The following is a 14,186-nucleotide window of genomic DNA, read 5'->3' on the forward strand; positions in this document are numbered from 1 at the left end:
GAATGATTCTTAAGCAGGTTGTTTTAAATACCACTTTACTCTGCTTTATTTTCAATGTGGCTGATGTGTGTGTCTATTACAGACATTTGTAGGGAAATGTTGTGTTTATGTTTCATGGCAACATCCATAAAATAGTTTCTTTTAGATCAAGTCAGGACCTCGCATATGAGAAATGGGAGAGTCTCACAAAGATTATTTAAATAATATTAGTGAGCAGCTGCTGTGTTACAATAATGAAAACACGCATCACTATCCCTGAATATTACATGTAAACACATTGTGAATTTGGACAAGTGTGTCTGTGCCTTGTCAGTGACTTGGCCAAAGAGGGCTTGACAGAGCTGAAATAGGATCAAACATTCAAAACTGTTCCTCACGGCGGAGGGGGGGACTGCAAATACGCTTGGCCCAGGGCCCCCAAAAATCCTTAAGATGTCCCTGGGGGGACTAATCAAGTTGACCTCAGTGTAAGTGACATTATATGAAAAGACATCAGATATTAAGACCTTACATGTGTTTATAAGGTATATTGCAAGACATTTAAGGGCATTACAAAATTTCAAGTTTTCGCGTCGGGTTGTGCCAAAAAAGTGTCGCACCCCAACGCAAAATCTGGGCGTCAACTGAAAAAAACCTTTTTAAAATCCTGCTACAATGAAATTGGCAACAAGGAGAAGCATGGTCTTAGATCTGTTCTACTTAGTTGTTTGCAGATTCTGATTTTAAAATATCTTATTTAGTTAAGGCACCTGTTGCTGAGATCATTGTGTGCCCAGTAATTCTTAGAGAATAGTAATAATGGTAAGATAACTCTGGAGGTTAACACTTTTGCTGGAGAGATCTGTGCTTTGTATTGTCCCAGATTGTAATCAAATTAGTAAAGAAGCTAATGTTTCTTCTGCAAAGCACATTATTTAACAGGCAGATGACAGTTTTTTATTTTATGTAAATGGTAAGTGGGTTACTGCTTTACCACAAAGATCCTTTTGTTACTTGCAGTTCATAAATTGTAATCCTTCTAATATAGCACAGTATGAGCTATGAAGGGCATGTGAGTCCTACACCTTGTAACCTTCACTGTCTTATATAACACAGCTTTTACATTGATTTACTCATTTCAATGTATTTGTATGCTATGTAAAGCACTCTGACACCCTGCATTGGAATCAGTAGCGATATAAATGAAATAAAACAGTACTATTTAAATGATTTGTGTAAATACTGGGACACACCAACACATCTGGCATGTGTACAGTGCCTGCACTGATATACAAGGAATTAACAAAGTCAAAAGCATGCCTCTCTTAAGTACCTGTGAAGTGATAACAAGCTGTGTGCTTTTGTTTCCCTTCTGTTGCATTTGCATTTAAGTGTAAGGATGCAGACCGTGTCCAGCCAGGATCCTCGATCAAAAGGAGGCATGATGGCCCTAACGTCGCCTTTAGCTTTGGCCCAGCTGGAAGCGAAAGTAAAACAAGCATTTGCAATGCAATAGGTCTCGCATTAGGAAAGTTTGAGCTATTGGTATTGTAAATGACATTTTTTATTTATGTTTTGTTTTTGAAAATAGCGAAATTAATAGCTTTGTCATTTACAATGCCAATAGTTATAACTTCGCAAATGTGACACCGATAGCATTTGTAATGCAATATGTGTTGTATTTACGTGACTTACATGTATTGATATTACAAATAACAATGGCTTTTAATTTTGCTAATTAATTAATACTTAAATAAAAGTTATTGTAATTTCTAATGGCAATAGCTTAAACTTTTGTAGGTGCAAAAGTTGAGGAACTCGGGATTGAATTTTCCCCAGATTAAAGTGCTCTGTTTTAACAAGAAGGGATTCAATTATAGAGTAGTTAAAAAAAAAAAAAAGAGACAGTGAAGTCGACAACTATAGGAACCAATTCAGTATGTAATTTATAAACTTTACATACTTCTAAAAAGTGTCATTGGTGAACAACTACAAGAATGGAGCCTACATAGCAATTCAGACAGGTGAAAGTCCAGTTCGCAAGTCTACCACTATAAATGATGCACTCCTCTTTGAAAACCATCGATGTAATGAAAATGAAAAAAGGGTCTCTTGAAAAGTCCACTAACACAATACCAGATTTCTTCCGCGTTACAACAGCCCCCATTCTAAGAACATTGATATTTGCATACATTGCCGTTCACACTCATAACCTTGCACAAACAAAACATCTTAATAACAAAGAAAGTCAGACTTGCTGGCTTTTCTTTGCAGCACGCTGAACCTGAATGAAAGGTATAGTTAAGTGGGACTCAAATGTGCGCTATTCTTCCTCCTTCTAGTGCATGCTCACTGCAGACCGAGAAGCTCGCCTGGATATCAGAAATGGCTGCCATGGTTACAAGAAGCGTCTGTGGGACGAGGCATAGCAGGGACACACAGCGTTCAGCTCCCCTGTAGATTTGGAGTGTAAGTGTATTGTGGTTTGATTGACAGAGCGCAGAGAATTTCTATTTTGGGATTATCGAGCGACAATTGTTAGCTTCAACAGGACCAATTCTTGACTGTGCTCAAACCCACTTATTAATGTCCAAGATGTGGTTATGATATTGGCACGCTATGAAAGTCTTTTTTGTGTGCAAATCGTACCAATCGTCGGTAACATACAACTCAATTTGGCACTTACCATTCTGTACACAAACACATGCAATGCTTAGAACAGAAACAGAAAGCAGCCCGGGCTGAGCGAGAGGGCGGGGGCTGCCCGCGCATGCGCGCTCCGAGCCCCGGCGCCAAAGCGGAGTGCGGAGTGCGGCATCTCAAGTCCCGGGTCCCAGGAGGGGGCCCGGGTGAAGACCAGCGCTGCGGAGGAGACACAGAACACGCCGAAAGAGCCCGGTGAGTGGTGGGGGTTGGGGGGGTGTACGCGCGTGTGTCTGTGTGTGTTCGAGTGTGTCTGTGCGTGTGTCTGTCTGTGTGCGCGTGCGTCTGTTTAAGGGGGGGTGCCTGTGTGTATGCAGTGTGTGTATGCAGTGTGTGTGTGACTGTGTATGCGTGTGGCTGTGTATGTGCGCATGCGTGAGTGTGCCTGTGTGAGTGTGTTTGCGCATGGGAATGAGGCACGAGAGGGGCACGGCGCCGTGCGCGCCCACGAGGTCAAATCTGCGCTCGTGCACCCTCTCGTGTCTACATTCCTAAATACGGGCCACAATAGGTCTTTCGCTGACGCTCGACCTAAAAAGACCCCCTCACTGCCTGCAGGTTCTGTTTGGAATGGAAAGCAAACAATGTGCAGGCACTGCTGAAAGTGTCCCGGTGTCTGAAAATTACATCGGAACAAGTTCCGCATATTTCTGTGTGGCCAAACTTTTGGCAGGGTGGATGGCGTCGTTCATGAGAAAATAGTGGGTGGATGCCGTACACCCACGTGTGCCCCCACATGCGTCCCGAGGCTGACTTTACCTAGCTCCATACCGAATTTGCTAAGGAGGTGCATACAGTTTTAAAGGAGAAACTGTCATTTTGCCCTCCCTGTGTGCCTTATCTTGCTCATGAGGTCTCTGCTGCAAAGTGTCACTTATCATCAGAATGGATTGAAACCTCTGTATGTTACCTCATCCAGTGAAAATCTTCATGATATGTTTTTTTCTTAGGTAAGACTGAGTCCTGTAAGCAAAGGACCATTGCATTCACCCCTATGACAAATTCCTTGCAAAAATATATGAAAAAAGAGCTACCTGAATTTTTACAATGGTCTAGAGAAGTCAACCATGCGTTTCTACAACTAAAGCTAGCTCCTTCCTCTGCGCACATCATAGGACTCCATGATTGAGCAAAGCAGTTTGTGTAGAACTGTCATGAATACGACGGATTTGCCATTGGGGTGCTGGTACAAGATCAGATCAGAACAAGCCCATATCACACAATTCCTATGCTTTAGACATTATTGATACAGGGCATTCTGCATGCTTATACTCTGCAGCTGCTGCTGCTGCCAAGTGCCAACTTTGTTAAAGCATCTGTAAGTATTGTATTTCCCACCTGACTGTTGCTGTTCCACACGGTGTTATTGCTGCTCTTCTCCCTTCCACAAAGTCTCAATATCTTTCCACTGATGGATAGTCCCAATTCAAAATTCTGCTTTCATCTGCCTTCTATAATACACTAAGTTGTTTTCCCACCTTAAACCCTGCATCTGTGATACCCACCAGTGAGAAGGGAGAACCCCATGGCTGTCTTGTCGTAGCCTCGCGTGTAACAAAACCCTGCATTGATCTTACAAATACACTAATGCCAAATTGTAAATTTGTGAGCTTGAATCATGTCTCGGAAATTATGAGGGTAAGCTATTTACAGTACATGCTGTATGTACTGTCCATCAAATAATCAAAAGCTTCTTCTTCCCTGATGTAAGTTTGCTCAATTTGGTGGCCTCATCACTCCAACCCTAGCCTGTATCTGTGGTAAGAAGAAAATCTATGTTCACAGACTCAAGGTTCGCGTTTGAAGTCACATAACTTTTAGCTTTTCTGGATATAGAGGGGTTTTTACATTTTGACTGGCACCCCCAAAAAAGGGCGTGTATTTTCAGAATATATTCAATGCTTTACCCTTACCCCAGCAAATGGCTGTTGTAAAATGTGTTTCACAACAGAGTTTACAAGATAGTGTTTCAAGGGAATGCCCTTGCTGATTCCGTGGATACACACGCTGAATTATCTCATCCAATGATGCTGCTTTGTATGATGTACAAACCAATTGTTTCCCTTACGCTCCCTAAAGAATTTTACTCTGTTGTAGGAGCAAGTCTCCGAAAGCCAAAAAAAGTACTGACCAAACAGAATTGCATGAGTGTGACGGGAGAGCTGAGGCTGTGTGGTTGCACCGAACTTTTTTTTTCCAAACATTATCCTGCTCAAATTAGTGTGGATAGGATGATCTGTACGTTTGCAACCCACTGGTATACACCCTTCTTTAACTCTTATTGCCAGAACTATGGGCATTCTTGCATCAATGCCAAACCCACAATGTCAGTAAACCTACCAAGACCATCATCGCTGTTCACCATCATACTTGGGGGTCCAATTGTCCATCTTCAGATGGACTTCATTCATATGTTGAAATGTCCCACTTATTCCCATGTACTAGCATTTGCTTGTATGTTCTGTGGGTGGGTAGAAGCCTCTTCAGCTTATTCATTTGCAAGAGCAGATTTCATAAATGTAGCTATGTGCTTTATTGGAAACGTCATGCCCATTTTCAGAACCTCTTGTTCCCTTTCAAGTGACTGATGAAAGCAATTTCAGCAGTAGTAAAGAAGACGTGAAAACATTAGGGATCAACCAGTTTAATTGTGCCTATCATTCCATCAGCAGGAAGAGATGAAAGAAATGATGGTGTACTAAGGAATATAATCTGTTCTGAAACCCAACTGGTGAGACCCGGTCCCTTGTCTTTAGCTCCATGGCCCATCAGAGCCAATTAAACTAAAATAGTGAGTCTGTTAATTGGATTTTTCCTCAATGTGCACCACCGAAGTAGGCTTGCTGCCCTGCTGGAGAGGCCCTTACATTGTGCTCCTCTTCACAATACAGTCATGCAGTGTCATGGACTGTCAAAGTGAATCCATTCTCCGATCACCTCTCACTGTTACAACCTTTGTCTGAGATGATCGATCGTCTCCTGGATACTGGATCCGTCTATGGCTCTGCCTGCTCTCTTTGCACCTGCCTTTAACCCAACCACCTGGTGTGATATTGCATGGCTGCAGAATTGGGAATTACTAAAAAGTCAAACTGTCCTGCACCTGTCCTGAAACGGAGCCACCATTATGTGTTGGGGAACAACTTCTACCTACTTGCAAAATATCTACAAATGCTTAGGGGCCCATAACGATGTCGGGCGGATTGCCCCCGCCAGGCTGGCGGTAGCCACAGCCAGCCTGGCGGGGGCAATCCGCCCGACATCCTCACCTGAATTCCCCCCCGCCATATTAGGATGGCTGGGGGGACCACGGCAGACGGAAAGACCGTCGGCCACTTTTCCGCCCCGGTCGCCTTGCGGCCGGGGCGGAAAAGGAATAATATGGTGGCGGTGTCTAATAGACACCGCAAGCCATATTATGATGGGCATTTTGAAATGCCTTTCCGCGGCAAGGCATGCGGTCTTCACTCTGGGGGCCCCCTGCGGGCCCCCAGAGTGAAGGTGATGTGGGGGGTTGCACACGGGGGGGGTACCTGGGGTACCCCCCTCCATTTGCATATACATAGCGGCAGGCACCGCATGGTGCCTGCCGCTTTGTATATGCAAATGCTGAAATGCATTTATAGCATTGTGGCGGGCGGTGCTGAGAGCACCGCCTGCCACAATGCTATAAATGCAGGATGTGCCCGCCACTGTGGCAGGCACATCCTTATACCAACCACGGGACCCCCGTCCTAATGGCTGGCGGTCCCAAATTCCGGCAGGATGGCGGGCGGAAAAGTCCGCCCGTCATCCTAATGAGCCCCTTAATCTTTTTCATGCTGGGTCTGCACTCATGTGGACAATGATGTCTTTGAAAGTGATACTTTGATTGGAGTATCCCTCAGCAAAAATTAAACTTGGCTCAATGTAAGTGGAGAGGCTGTGATGCATCGGGCTGCATCGGTGTTGAGGATCCAGTCGACGGAGCTTGTGATGAGAAGTTGAGCATCGAGGATGCCGCACTGCCGTCGACGAGGGATGCAGGGGTCTGTGCTGAGAATGCGTCGCACAGTGGCTGTTTCCAGGGCAATGCAGACAGCGGCAGCTATGTGGATCGTTGCAACAAAGCATCTTGTCTATCCATGCAGTAGACAATATGCTTTGGTTTGCTCCTTAGAGCAGAGGAGATACGTCGGTTCCCCTCGATCCACAGCAGCAGGCAGAGCACCTTAAGCCCACTTTCAAGTATCCAGGAGTGGAGTGGTACCACTTGGCAGGGAGACTCACAGTTGTCCATGTGCAGGTCAAGGTAGCTGGAAGCCCGTTGTGTACATGGAGCGGATCCATCTTAAAATATGGATATCAAAAATATCGATAAAAATAATATCGATTTACAAATATCGATAACAAAAATATCGCCTCCCTATACTTAAAAAGGTAAGTACAGTAATATTGATTAAAAAATATCGATGTAAAAAATATTGACTTAAAAAAAATAACATAACTTAAATTAAATTAATTAAATATTATTATTATTATTAACAAATTAAATTAATTGTAATATATATTTTAACTAATTATAACAAATAAACTAAATTTAATTAATATAAACACAAAAGGTGTACATATACATATATTTACTTAAATACATTTTATTAACTATTATCTTTGATTTATTAATTATATAAATATAAAAGTAAAACATATATAAATAATTAAAAATAAATACAAATATTTAATATATTCTATATTTAATTAACACATGAAACTATTAAAAAAAGAAATACATACATTTAATAACAAAATAAAAACATTAATAGTAAAAAAAAATTAGATAGCATAGGGGTAAAATTTACTATTCCCACTCCAGAAAGTGCAACAGTAGGGAAAGCGCTGGATAGCGTAGGGGTAACATTTTCTATTCCCACTCCAGTTAGTGCAACAGTAGGGAAAGCGCTGGATAGCGTAGGGGTAAAATTTACTATTCCCAATCCAGAGAGTGCAACAGTAGGGAAAGCGCTAGATAGCGTAGGGGTAACATTTACTATTCCCACTCCAGAGAGTGCAACAGTAGGGAAAGCGCTGGATAGCGTAGGGGTAAAATTCACTATTCCCACTCCAGAGAGTGTAACAGTAGGGAAAGTGCTGGATAGCGTAGGGGTAAAAATTACCATTCCCACTCCAGTGAGTGCAACAGTAAGGAAAGCGCTGGATAGCGTAGGGGTAAAATGTACTATTCCCACTCCAGTGAGTGCAACAGTAGGGAAAGCGTAGGATAGCGGAAGGGTAAAAATTACTATTCCCACTCCAGTGAGTGCAACAGTAGGGAAAGCGCTGGATAGCATAGGGGTAACAATTACTATTCCCACTCCAGTGAGTGCAACAGTAGGGAATGCACAGGATCCCAAAACAATCAAAAATAAAAATATCAACATTTTCAATAAATGTTATTTCTAATTTTAACATAATTAATATATAAATATAAATATATTATTATTAACAAAGATAAAAAAATTATTTAGCACTATAAAATCCACAACAAACACCTACAATTAATTACTCAATTACATTTAATATTTACTAATTAATTAATGAAAATTAATTTTTTATTAATGATTAATTACACAATTAATTACTTACCAGCTCTCACACCATTTACACATATATACACCACAACACACACCTAAAATTAATTACACAATTACAATGAATAATTACTAATTAATTATTTAAAATTATTTTTTTAATATGTATTAATTAAACAATTAAATACTTACCAGCTTTCACACCATTCACACATATATACACCAAAACACACACCTAAAATTAATTACACAATTACAATTAATAATTACTAAATATTTAATAGAAATTAATTGTAAACTATTTAATAATTAATCAATTAGAAAATTAATTACTTACCACCCTTCACACCATTTACATATATAAACACCACAACACACACCTAAAATAAATTAAACAATTAACATACCTAATTATTAATTGACTAATTGACATTATTAAACTATAATTAATTAATAAATTAACACATTAATTAATAAATACATTTTAAATATTTAAATTACTTCCCACCATATTCCCCTATAAACCCACAGCCCGCTACAGAACTAATAACGCAAAATTAAACTTAAAATAAATTAATAAGTAGAAAAATTCTAAAACATATAATAAAATGACTAACAATTCCTATTAAAACATTAAAATACATAACATTATTAAAAAATCGATATTTTAGTAAACTATATTCTTGTAAACAATATTTATTACAACAATATTTTTGTAATCGATATTACTTACCTGTCAGTCGATATTCTTGTCATCTATATTTTTGTGGTCGATATTTCTTCCAGGCGATATTTCTGCGGTGATATTTTTGTCCCATGATATTTCCCCGTCGATATTCCTGCTCTGCACCCATGGAGCTTCAGATCATGAGGCCAGCCAACTAGCCCTGAGAGTCTCTCTGGATTTGAGAGATGCAGGCCCAGTCCTTCTCACCCAGAAAAGAGGGCAGTTAGCTGAATGTCAGCACAGCAGGGCGGCAGTCTTTCAGAGGAGCAGTCTAGCAGAGTGGCAGTCCTTTCAGCAGCACAACAGTCCTTCTTCCTGGCAGAATATCCACAGGTCCTGAAGTGTGCTAAAGAGTTGGTGTCTGATGTCCAGTATTTATACCCAGTTCTGCCTTTGAAGTGGGAAGAAGCATCTAGAGACATGCCTTAGAAGTGCACAGGTGCCCTGCCTTCCTGGCTCCGGACTAACTAAAGGGGTTATGCTGCAATTTATGTGGAGCCAGGACACAGCCTCTTTAAGTTTAAGTGGGGCTGGGCCCAGCTCCCCCCTCTCATCCTGCCAGTGATAGACCATCCAGTCACACCTAAGCTCCCCATTGTATGTGGCTGTCTACGAGGAATACACAGAGCCCAACTGTCACCCACACCCAGTCATGTGACCCAGAGAAAGGCTGCAGGCAACAAATGGCTAAGGAAAGAAAATGCCAACTTTTTAAGAGACCGAGGTTACCCTAAAAACTATTGAAACACGCACTAATCAAGCGTGATGCACTCCAAGGGAATATTTATTGACTAAAAGAATAAGACAAAAGTCAGAAAAATTGGTGTGTGTATCCACTTATGGACCCCATACGAATACATTTTGCCAGATCATCCTGAAGAACTGGCACCTCATGCAGAATCTGGAATACCAACTACAACCACCACTGTTTGCCATGAAGAACAATACCAGCATTGGTCAGCAAATTGTACGGGATGGGACTGTTTCTTCCACGAAAAAACAACAGGACATACGGTAACAATGGAACCTAAAGCCTATAGTAGGTCATCACAAATGTGGAAACAGTTTGGTGTGTGGCACAACAGTAGAAGGAATAGAATTTTCACATAACAATTTAAAATTGTCCAGGAAACATTTCTCTAATTTTAAAACTAAAAACGCGGTATATGCCATAATCTGCCCTTGCAACCAAATCTATATTGCGAAGACGAATCAAGAGATTAAACAGCGGATTTTACAACACTGCTCCAGAATTAAAAACAAAGTAATGACTGCCCCAATGGTAAACCACTTTACTGAAAAAGATCACAGTGAGTAGAATTTCAAATGGACTGTTCTAAGCGTCACCAAGCAGAACCCTAGAGGGGGGGGACACAGAAGCAATGTTGTTGCGAAAAGAAGCTTACCTAATAGCAAGATTCAATAGTAATGTTAACGGAATGAAATGGAAGAATTAAGCAGAACTTAGTATTGCTCCTTTTAATAAAAACGTAGTTGATAGGCGTATCCACAGTAGGGGTGGGCGGAATTTGCGTAGTCGCGTTACGCAAATCTCCGCGAAACGGTAAAAAATCTCTGCGAACACGCAGAAATTCAGCGAACACACGGAATTGCTTGTTCGCGATGCTTTTTTACTGTTCGCAATCGCTGCTTGAGTGCTCGGGGAAAAATATCTTGCGAACACGCATTTGAGAACGCGAACAAGCAAAAAATTTCGCAAAGTCGCGGAACGCAGATTTTTGGGCAATTTCGCGTTCTCCGCGTAACGCGAAATTACCCAAATTCCGCGAACGGAATGGAATTTACCGCACAGGCCTAATCCATAGTTCATGCACTCAAAAACCCAGGATGCAATATTACTGGTCTCGAGTACAAAATCTCCTCATAACCAGAAGTAATTGCAGGAAACAATTCAAGGCCAAGATCCGACACGAGTGAAGATGAGTGCTTCTTGAAGTAAGTCAGTAAGCGAGTGGAACCATACGCAGTTAAAGAGTGTTTTATCACTTCACTAGATTGATAACAATTTGTTTCATTGTTTCCAGAATTCAATGAGAAAAGAAAGATTACCGGCAAAAAGACAACAAAACTGTTTCAAATACTTGTCACGAAACTTCACCATTAACCAATAAAGTAACCAAAACACTTACAAAGTAAGTTGTTTGGCTCACACAGTACAAGTGCTAGCCGATGCTTTTCAAACAGAGCGCACACTCATTATTGAATGATTTGTATTACAGACGGAGAGACTTTGGCACTCTCTTGAATTAAGAGATTGTTATTAAATGAAAAAAAGAAAATACACAAACTGGTATCTGAGTTCTAATTGTACAAATGTAATTGAATGTTAGGAGAGAATAGGAGTTTGTTCATGAAAATTTTTTCAATTTTCCAGTTAGATTGTATCCAGTCTTAAGCCCTGAAGAGAATCCCAACAACAATAATGGGACTCGAAACGCGTCAGCATTATTGACCACTGGCAACATGTAGTGAATTAATTTTGTCTATTGTAGGAAACTGTCTCAAATGTTTACTACCTACTAGACTGAGCAATATTCCCCTCTGGTTTAGCAGCACAGTGATTTTGTTGAGGAATTTGTATGGAAAATCAGCTACGGACTTGCTGCTTGTTTCAGAAAAATAAGACTGGCTAAATGTGTGTAATTCATGTTTTTTGCACAACTGTCATGTTTTCATGTTTGATATGTAAATTGTAGCGAAATCATCAGGAATCACATTAGACAAGAACCTCGACATGAGAACCCATATCAAATCTATGGCAAAAAATGCACGCTTTCACTTGAACTATATTAGGAAAGTGAAACCATTCATCTCTGCGGTAGATCTCAAAATGGCAGTACACTCCTTAGTTATCTCAAGGATTGAATGTGGATTTACTACCTTAGCAGGTCTACCAAAAATTTCCACGGCACCACTAAAAGCATGTCTTAATACAGCTGCAAGGCTCATCACCGGATCGAGGAAATTCGATCATATCACGCCACACCTGAAATCTTTAAACTGTGTACCATACGAAGCGAGAATCCAACTTAAAATGGCATGTATCATCCACAAAGCGCTGCACTACAAAACACCAGGATACCTGGCTCTGAAAATAGAGCTATCTGGAGGAGACAGACCGGCCAGGAGTGCCAAGGAGCTGCTTCTGAGACCACTAAGCATGGGCAGATTTTGCGAATTGGCAATCCGCGAACTTGCATATTCACGGATTCGCAATCCGCAAAATCCGCGAACTCTCGCGAATTTGCGGATTTTTTTTTTTGTGTTCGCAAGGGTTTCTGCCAGTTCGCAAGGTTTGTGTACCAGTTCGCAATTGCGAACTTACTTGCCGGCTCGCAACGGCAGCGACTATGTTGTTTCTACGTCTGGTTCATCATCCCAGGTTCACAGCACCCTCTGTTTCACCACTGCCACCCTCTGGTACACCCATGCCACCCTCTGGTACATCACTGCCACCCTCTGGTTGGTTTATCACTGTAAATTATGGGGGTGAAAAAAAGCAAGCACACATGCCCTTCTTCAACCGACATGAATTAATTTGGGGTTGATTAATATGTCACTGAATTTAAACTTCCAGTCTGGCTGGCACCTGCTTCCTTATCTGTAATTTGCTTTCTGTTGCAGTGCAATTTTTTTTCACAGGACCTTTGTGGCCTACTTGTAGCTATTCTATGAGCCTGCTGTGATGGTCAGAGCAGGGTCATAGAATAGTTGCAAATAGGCAACTGAACTCTGGAGGGGCCCCTCAGGAAGCACTAGAGTGAATGGTTACTAATGTTAAGATTGAACTTTTGCACCTGCTGAGTGCTTTCAGTTTTGCAAAAATCGTTTTTCTGCAATTTCGCGCGATTCGCAGGGCGCTAATTCGTGCGAGATCGATTTCGGAAGCCGCGAATTCGTGCGAATACACGATTAGTTTTTTTTGCGGCGTGTTTGTTCGCGTGATTTTTTGCGTGTTCACAAGCCGCTTGTAGCGCAACGTTTGCGAAGTTACCCTAGCGGTCGTACAGGGGCGCGGCCATCTTGTTTGCGTGACGTAATTCCGTTTCCGGGCGCTATGTGTAATCTCGCAAAGTGTGCAGCTTGCTAGTACAATGTCGCGTGTGATCGCGAGGAAAATCTCGCGCGAACTTACCCACCGGGCCGTGAACGGGCGCGGTCATCTTGTTTCTCATTCATTGCTATGGTTCTGGGCATGCTTTCTGTATCCTCTCTGAATCTCTGCCATCCTTTGCTTGTTTGAAGTTTTTTTATCTATTTTATTTATTATCTATCCCTCTCTTTTTCTAGCTCTATATTTTTGTGTTTTCTGCTACTTTTGGTTCATTTTAAACTACTTTTTAAAACTCTTTTCTTTTCTTCTTCCCTCTTCTATTTCTCCTTTATTATTTAGCTTCCTTTCTGACCAGACCATGGTAAAGGGAGCCGGGAAGCATCCTGAGAAGGGGAAGGGTCCCGCACCCCGTGCCCGGCTCCCGTGTGGGCGTTTGAGGGGGGAGAATGTCCAAGCCCGGGGGATCTTAAGCGCGGAGGAGGTGGGCGCACTAGTTTTTTATGTTCACCGCCGCCTCCCCAGGACCATCATGGCAGGCGGCAAGATTGCTAGCGGGTACGGGATCCGGGAGCACCGGAAGCGGAGGGAGAAGGTGTGCCGGGCCATGTACCAACACTCTCGGGTCCGGCGCACCTACAACCAGGTCACCCACCATTGGACAGATATCCTGGACCGGGAACGCGATCTGCTGGACCTGCTCGGCCTTGAGATCCCCGGGCTTGGTGAGTAGTAGTAGCTATTTCTTTACTACTCTGTTTTCTCCTGCTCTGTGTGTTATTATCTTGCAAATTTTTGTTTTTTACCAAGAGCAATAATGCTGCTGATTACATTGTAGGTAAATTATACTTCAAAATCTTCTGTGCATTTCAGGTGCACTGCTCTCCTTCTCAGTAGCGCTGCTACTATGCTTATTTGTTTTCGATTTTGTGTTCATTTCATTGGCCTGTGAAATTATGCATGAGTGTAGTTTAAAGAACTGCGTAATGCTAGACACTAAGGGTCAGATTTTTAATTACCGGCGCATCCCTGCAAAGTAGCAGGGATGCGCCAGTAATTGTGCGCCACGCCACCACCACCCATGGTGCGCCGTATTTACAATGCGGCGCACCATGTGCCCGAAACGTCACCGAAGCGT

Source organism: Lissotriton helveticus, chromosome 9 (assembly GCF_964261635.1).
Source record: "Lissotriton helveticus chromosome 9, aLisHel1.1, whole genome shotgun sequence".
Classification (NCBI taxonomy): domain Eukaryota; kingdom Metazoa; phylum Chordata; class Amphibia; order Caudata; family Salamandridae; genus Lissotriton; species Lissotriton helveticus.